Source organism: Sorex araneus, chromosome 5 (genome assembly GCF_027595985.1).
Source record: "Sorex araneus isolate mSorAra2 chromosome 5, mSorAra2.pri, whole genome shotgun sequence".
Classification (NCBI taxonomy): Eukaryota; Metazoa; Chordata; class Mammalia; order Eulipotyphla; family Soricidae; genus Sorex; species Sorex araneus.
In genome coordinates this window covers 11,361,508-11,369,921 of record NC_073306.1, presented here as the reverse complement: position 1 = coordinate 11,369,921, position 8,414 = coordinate 11,361,508, and the positions used below count along the sequence as shown (strand labels likewise).

At 51.8% G+C, this 8,414-nt stretch overlaps 1 protein-coding gene across 1 annotated transcript in view; it reads right to left on the bottom strand.

The window, feature by feature from the left end:
* The window catches only part of JAK1 (Janus kinase 1), a 111,815-nt gene extending 104,899 nt beyond the window's left edge, over window positions 1–6,916 (bottom strand). The window contains exon 1 of the mRNA XM_055137833.1: window positions 6,731–6,916. The gene's annotated coding sequence lies outside the window, so the exon portion shown is untranslated. The remainder of the gene's footprint in view (window positions 1–6,730) is intronic.
* Window positions 6,917–8,414: the final 1,498 nt, after the last annotated feature.

The following is an 8,414-nucleotide window of genomic DNA, read 5'->3' as shown; positions in this document are numbered from 1 at the left end:
AAAGAAAGAAAGAAAGAAAGAAAGAAAGAAAGAAAGAAAGAAAGAAAGAAAGAAAGAAAGAAAGAAAGAAAGAAAGAAAGAAAGAAAGAAAGAAAGAAAGAAAGAAAGAACACTGCCTGCATCAGAGGATGTGGCTTTCTGAATTTATACTCTTCAGAAAAAAAAAAGTTTGGGGTGCCTCCCCAGACGTGCCCCAGAGGCCCCGCGGGGGCAAGGGATGCCTTTCTCAGTGATTCGGGCGGGGTGGTATAGGCCGAGGAGCAGACAGGTAGGGCCCAAGAGGATGAAAGGCAGTGCCTGGTGGTCTCCTGGGTCCCCAGGGCTACACCCAGCAGCGTGGGGGTGAGAGAACTGGGACTGAGTATAGGGATCAAACTCCGGGTCCCTTAAGTCCTATCCCAGATGGTGTATTCATTCTCTGCACGCCTGTCTCTTCCATAGCTTAGCAATTAATCAATTATCTTGAAAACCAGAGCTTAAAAGTTCTTCATGAGGGCCAGAGCAACAGTAGAGCAGGTAGGAGGGCACCTGCCTTGCTCACGGCCGACCTGGTTTGATCCTGCCATCCCGATGGTCCTCCGAGTCCCACCAGGAGTAATTCCTGAGCACGGAGACACGACTACACTGAGCATCGCCGGGGATGCCCCCACTCCCTGTAGAAGTATAGAAGCCAGTAGGGTTCTAGATCCTACTCCACCAGAGAAAGCGCAGGCGGACAGCCTGACAGTGAGCCCCCTTCCCCTCCCAGCAGGCCTGGGGAGAGCTGACAGACAGCGGCTCTGGTGACGGGAGGAAAGGTCTGAGTTCCAACACAGCTAAGCCTTGAGACGTTCAGGCTTCTCAGCCAGGTACTCCACCCCCAGGAGACGCTGCTTTACATACTCCCGTCGGGAGCGGCACATACACTCGACACAGGCCCCCAGTCCTGGCACCACACAGCGCTGTCTTGCCCAGACCCTGTCCTCTAGTCTGGCCCCTCCTGTCTGCCCTGCCTCATCTACTCGGACGAGTCACAGTGGCCACTCCAGAGGGTGCCCTAAACAAGGGAATTCTGACTCACTCCTCCCAGCCCAACTCAAGGAGACAAGGTCTCCTCTGCACAGGGGGTGCGCTCTCTTCAGGGGTCCCAGTGCTCCTAACCGCGACTTGACCAGGTCACCCAGATGGGGGAGCTACACGCCAGTTCGCGATCAGATCCCTGTGCCCAGCACTCGGCAGATCCCAGAGACGTGCGCAGACCGAGTTAATCTGTAACATGCAAGGGAAGGAATGGAGACTTGCTCCTGAGACTAGGTAGGCAATCAGGAAGGTTTCTAGGAATTTTCAGACAGCACAAAGAAGTGACTCCTCTGTGCATGATCTGCAACTGAGACCCCCAAGGGACAGGCCACGGGGCTTCCACTAGGTGGTCAACTGGGGAAGGGCACAGATACTGGCCTGCTATGTCCTTTATTCACTCCCTCCCTAAGGCTCACAAGAAAAGCACAAGTATTGATTGAACAAATCGAACAGAGCGGCGTGTGAGATTACTGTTAGGTAAATTCAGCTACTGCAGATTAAAAATATCCCAACAAACACCAGCTCTGTCTTCTGGCTTGACTTCAACTTTCATTTTGTTTCCACGAGAGGCCTGGGCAATTCACTTAGAGCACCCAGAAAAAAAAAATGTGAGCCCACTGGCAGCTGCTAAAAAATCACAGATCGTAAAACCTTAAAAGTAAATTTACCACGGAAGCAAACTTCATGCTGTAGCTTTCTTGCTGCTTCCAAATCAGCACAATCGCTGATGCACTTGGGAGGGAAGAAGATTCAGAGGATGAAGCGAGCTGCTCTGAAACCTGGCGATGTCTAAGGAGGCAGCTGTTTAACCCTGCACCTCACCATCCGGGTTTTGAGGCAGGAAGCAACAGTGGCACAGCCCGCTGAGAACAGGGGAGAACAAGAAGCAAGAGGAAACAACATGCCAGATGAGAACAGGGCTTGGCGGTGAGCCTGCAGAGTAGAAAAACAATGAACCTATTTCCCTAACATCTTCAATAATCTGACTTACCTGAACACTGTGATTAGTGATTCTTCTCCGAGGAAATCAAACTGCTAAGAATTACACTGAAAGAGGAGAGCGGGTAGATTACCACTTTCTCATCTACTTCCTCCTCTGTTGCGACCTTCTCACTATTCAACGTGAGTTTTCCCTTTTGTCACGAGAAAAATAATCTTGATACTTAAAGAGCTTAGAGTGTCTGAGATACAGTCCGAGAGTTGGATGCTTGCCTCGCACACATCTAACTTGGGATCGATCCCTAGCATTCCCTCTCATCCCTGGGGCCCGCCAGGGCTGATGCCTGAACCAAGAGCCAGGAATTAAATCCTGAAATCCTGAGCACAATGTGATGTGACCTGAAAACAAAAAACAAAACAAAGAAACTGAATTCAAAAAGCTTTTGGCCCGCCAGGGCTGATGCCTGAACCAAGAGCCAGGAATTAAATCCTGAAATCCTGAGCACAATGTGATGTGACCTGAAAACAAAAAACAAAACAAAGAAACTGAATTCAAAAAGCTTTTGTTCTCGGGGGGGGGGGGGGGGGGGGGGGGGGGGGGGGGGGGCTGGAGCAATAGCACAGCGGGTAGGGCGTTTGCCTTGCACGCGGCCGACCCGGGTTCGATTCCCAGCATCCCATATGGTCCCCTGAGCACCGCCAGGAGTAATTCCTGAGTGCATGAGCCAGGAGTAACCCCTGTGCATCGCCGGGTGTGACCCAAAAAGCAAAAAAAAAAAAAAAAAAAAAAAAAAAAGCTTTTGTTCTCGGGATGGAGCAATAGTACAGCAAGTAGGGCATCTGCCTGGCATACCGTCCACTCGGGTTCAACCCCTGGCACCTCATAAGGTCCCCCAAGCACCACCAGGAGTAATTCCTGAGAACATAGCCAGAAGTAATCCTAAGCATCACCAGGTATGGCAAAAAAAAAAAAAAAGAAAAAGAAAAAGCTTATGTTCTCATAATAAGAAACCATACTAAATAAATCCTTTGTTGTACCCCCCAGCCAGAAAAATAATTTTTCATCCAACTCTCGTACTGTATATCTCAGGCCCTCTCAGCTCTTTAAGCTTAAGGGTTATTTTTCTCATGACAAGAGAAAATATAAAAAATTTAAAAATTAAAATCAAAAAATAAAAAGCAGTAATACTAAACAAGCTCTTCATTCAACTTACTGGTTTCCTTTCCTCTTCAACGATCTCCAACAACTTATTTACGAAAGACAAACCCTCTGTCTTTACAGGGAGGGAGGGAGGAGAGCAACAGTGAGGGAGGTTGGCACAGCAACGGCGGACGCATCGTCAATCACAAAGTCTAATTTTTTTTATTTAATCATGTCGTCATACAAATTAAAATTTATGTAGCACTGCATAGTTTCTGTGCATGCCTGCCTGATTTCCCTGCAACGGCTTGGTGAGGTGACAGGGTGAACGTCCATATCTCCGTTTGATGGATGAGGAAAATAATGCCATAACAGCAGGTCCCATCTTCCTGGACTCCTACCGCCATGCCAGTATACGGATTTCTCAACCCAGCAACACTGACATTTCTAGCCAGATCATTCTTTGCTCGATGGGACGTTTATCAACACTCTTGGCCTCGACCCTTTAGAGAAAAGTAATACTGCCTCTACCTCCCTTTCTCCCACTCAATTTGATGCAACCAAATATGCTCTTATCCCCAAAATGCAACTCACTTCATGGGTGTAATCATACCCAGCTGAGAAACTTGAATCTTGCTGAGCCAAAACAAATCACACAGCATCAGATGCTTCTTCCTCAGCAAAATTCTGTTTATTCACTAATTCTCCACCCACTTAAAATCATTTAAGTGAAGATTAACAATAACAGAAAAAAATTCCCTTTTTTTGAATATTCACGTCTCAGATGATAAAACTCCTAAACACAGAACAATCTCATAAGAGCAGAGTAATAATTATGTGTATTAAAGATATATAAAATATGTGTGATTAGGGAAAAAAAAACAGAATAAGATACCACAGTCTGGGGCTGGAGCAACAGCACAGCGGGTAGGGCGTTTGCCTTGCATGCAGCCAGCCCACGTTCGAGTCCCAGCATCCCATATGATCCTCTGAGCACTGCCAGGGGTAGTTCCTGAGTGCAGAGCCAGGACTAACCCCTATGCTTTGCCGGGTGTGACCCCCCCAAAAAAAAATATCACAGTCTTTGGTCTTTGCCAATAATCCATATTAATTGAACTACATCTCTGTATTCATGTAAAAATGGGGGGGACATGTAAAAATGGACAAAGACCTACACATGTTCTCAATACTGTTTCAGCTGGGTTTCTGTCCAAATATATAGTTGCTTTATGTTATTTAGAAGAAATCGAGGGATAACTTTGGAACATTATTAAAAGCTGTGGTTTGCAGCTGAAACCACTAGTGTTTGTGAATCCAAAATCTAAACTGACAGACCTCACAATCCTATTTAGAAGATTCAGTGTAAGTTCCTTTGTGCCATTTAATCTGTCTGCTCCTACAAAAGCAACTCCATCCTCAAAATTCACCACGTTTTCAGTAAAGGCCTTAATAGAAAAGATTCTGCAACCTAATTCCCCTGAACACTTTAAATGTGCAAAGGATAGATAACAAATGATCAGAAGAGAATTAACATTTGCTGAACTGATATTATTATTGCCTAAATTACAGAAATCGAAATGTAGTGATATTTTGGAATAGTTCTGAATTAATTCATCTGTATATGTATAATACTAACACCCTCTATTATCTTTTTCCAAAGGGAATAATCAGGTCGTTGTGGAATGAAGAAACTATTCAAATCGGCATTATTCAATCTGCTATGGAACGCACAGAGCAATTTTAGTATTTAAAAATACCATTTGTGCAGCTATTTAGCGAAACTAAGATATGGTGCAAGCAAGATATGGTGGACAGACGGTAGAATTAAGAGATTGTGATCAATCCTCTTTGTAATAGCTGAAATGATGCAGGTATTAAGTCTTGGAATGTAATTTGATTTTTGTTTTGTTTTTGAGGCCACACCCCACTGTGCTCAGCGCTCATTTCTGACTCTACTGGGTCACTCCCGGTGGGGCCGAGGGAAATGGGGTGCCATGACTGAAGTTGGGGGGAGAGGGGTGCCTGTGCAAGACACAGGTGTCTTATCCGCTGTACTACCTCTCCAGGCCCTGGACATGTAACTAGAATCCACACACAGGAGACATCTATTCCATATTACAAAGCATACTGGTGCCCCCACGGTCTCTATCCACCTTCACCACAAAATACAAAAGAGAAGACACTGATTCGAAAAACTCCCGAAGTCTTTGCAGTCCACAAAAACAAACACAAGGATGTGTAAAAAAAAAAAAAAAAAAAAAAGTAAATCAGGGTTTGGAAAAGGGTGAAACAAAGATTCAATCAATATAAAGTTCTCATCCTAAACCGCCCCCCCCGCCGTGTACACACACACACACACACACACACACACACACACACACGCACGCACGCACGCACACACATACCACTTCCTGCCTGTACCCCAAACCCAAAACCCGGTCGGAACAAAAAAATTAAAATAAAAAAAGTCCAACAAACAAGCAAAGATCACACCAAATTGTTTCTGCACCGGACTCACCCCTTAACCACCCGCAGTCCCGCTCCTCCCCCGGCAACAAGGCGGACACACAGCTGGACTCGGTGACAAAATGTATATACACACACAAATACGGCTGCTAAAAAAATAAAAACTCTTGCTAATTATGTGCAACGCGGAAGAGAGTCGGAGACGGAGCCCAGAGACCCCCTCCACCTTGGATCTCGCCCCCCCCGCAGAGAAGTGTCGCCCCCAGGGAAGACCCCGCGGAGGGGGGGAGCGAGAGCTTCGCCCTGCTACGGAGGGGGCGGGGGTCTTCTCCCCCCCCACCCCGGCTGCGGGACAAGCGCGCACCGGGTCCTCACGGGAGGAGTCCTCGCTGGGGGAGGGGTCCTCACTGAAGGGCCCTCGCTGGGGGGTTCTCACCGGGGGGTCCTCACTGAAGGGTCCTCGCTGGGGGGTTCTCACCGGGGGATCCTCAATGGGGGGGGGTCCTCTCTGGAGGGTCCTCACTGGGGGTTCCTCGCTGCGAGGGGGGGTCCTGACGGGGAGAGGGTCGCCTCTGGAGGGTCCTGACTGGGGGTCCCTCGCTGCGAGGGGGGGTCCTGACGGGAGGGTCCTCTCTGGAGGGTCCTCACCGAGGGGTCCTCGCTGCGGGGTCGCGAGGGAGCGCGGCCGCCCGGCGGTGGGGGCGCGCAAGGGGACTCGCTCAGCCCCCAGCTCCCCTCGCCCGGGGGTCGCAGCGACCTCGCGGCCTCGCCCCCGCCCCCACGCCCCCCCCAGGAGGCGCCGGCCGCGGAGGGGGCGTTTCCCGGCTCCCGGGCCGGACCCCCGCGCTCCGGACGCGGGGACTTTCCCCCGGCCGCGCGCCCCGCTCCTCCGCCCCCGCCGCCCAAGTTCTCGGCGCGGCGGCCGAACGCCGGCGGGTGCGGGCGGCGCAAACAGGATGTCGGCGCGTCCCGAGCGCGCGGCCACAGCTCTCGGGTGGCGGGCGGGGGGCGGCCGGCCTGCGCGCCCGGAAACCCCCCGCCGGGCCCCGGGGCTCCCCTCGGGCGCCGGCCGCCGCGTCCCGTCCGGCCAGCGCCGCGCCGCCGCCTCCCCTCGCGGACACTCACCACTTCCGCGTGCGCTGGGAGGCTCCGGGGGGCCGCGCGGGCCGGGGTCGCGCGGCCGCGGGCGCTCGGGGACGGCCGGCCCCACGGGGCCCCGCGGGAGCGCGTCCGGGGGCGCCGAGGACGGGGGTCGCGGGGAGGGCGACCCGGGCTGAGGCGCGGGCCCGCGCGCTCTGCTGCTCCGCCGCCGCCGCCGCCGCGGCCTGCGCTCGGCCCCGCCCCCGTGACGTCACGGCCGGGCCCGCCCCGCCCCCGGGCCCGCCCCGCGTGACGTCACGAGCGGGTGTGCGGGCTGCGGTCCGCGCCGCCCACGCGCGCGACCTGGACCGGCCTCCCGCCCCGCCCCTCCCCTCGCTCTTGTGCCCCTGGGTTTGTTGTTTTTAGGGGTTTTTTTTTTCCCCCCTCTGACCCTGTGTTTTACAAACACCGAATCTCGGGCTGAGAGGTCAGCCCACAGGTCAGCTGGTCCCCAGGGGGCCCTCGAGGGCCGGCCAGGGGATGAAGACCGCCACCCCCACGAGCTGCGAGGCTTTCCTCGCTGTCGGCTGCCACCAGGACTGATGCCTGAACACAGAGCCACAAATAAACCTGAGTCCTGCCACATGTGACCGCAGAGCAAATCAAGAAAGCATCTCTTTATTATTCCTTACTTCGGAGGGAAAGTTTCTGCAGCTCATGGAATGATCGGCTGCCAGCGCTGGTGCGGATGTGGAGAGGAAGGGACTCTCTTTGTTGGTGGGAATGCCAACGGGTCCAGCCCTTTTGGAAAACGATGTGGGCATTCCTTAAAAAAACTAGAAATTGAGCTTCCATATGACCCCGTAATTCCACTTCTGGGAATGTGTCCCAAGGGTATAAAACAGCACAGTGGAAATGACAACTGCCCAGGACAGGCTCAGAAGCACTGATTCCGCCGGCGCTGCTGAGTTACTGCAGATCCAAGACAAGCTGAGTTTAATTGGAGATGGGGGACTGACATCTGTATGTTGTACGGACACACACTGAGAGTGGAACGAATGGTTGTGGGAAACTGATGTCTGGCGATTTTCATTTCATAGTCTTCTTTCCTGGTTACTGAGGTCACTGTCACTGTCATCCCGTTGCTCATCGGTTTGTTCGAGTGGGCACCAGTAACGTCTCTCGTCTCTCATTGAGAGACTTATTGTTACTGTTTTTGGCATATCCAATACGCATAGGTAGCTTGTCAGGCTGTGCCGCACGGGGTTGATACTCTTGGTGGCTTGCCGGGCTCTCCGAGAGGGGTGGAGGAATCAAACTCGGCCGCATGAAAGGCGAACACCCAACCGCTGTGCTATCGCTATGAGATTGGCAAAAAGTTAATGCTTTTTTTTTTTTGGCTTTTTTGGGTCACACTCTGCACTCAGGAATCACTGCTGGTGGTGGCAGTGCTCAGGGAACCATATGGGATGCTGGGGATCAAACCCCGGTCAGCTGCGTGCCCCCTGTACTACCCCTGCGGCCCCAGTTATTGTTGCAGCCTTTTTTTTTTTATGCTAAGGAGTAATGCCTAGTGATGCTCAGGGGACCGTATGTGGTTTCACAGGATTTGAACTGGGGTCAGGTCTATTCGGCTGCATGCAAGGCAAGTGCCCTACCTCCTGTATTATCTGTATGGCCCAATTCCAACCGATTTTATCTCTGAGTACCCATAGATTGGAGGATAATT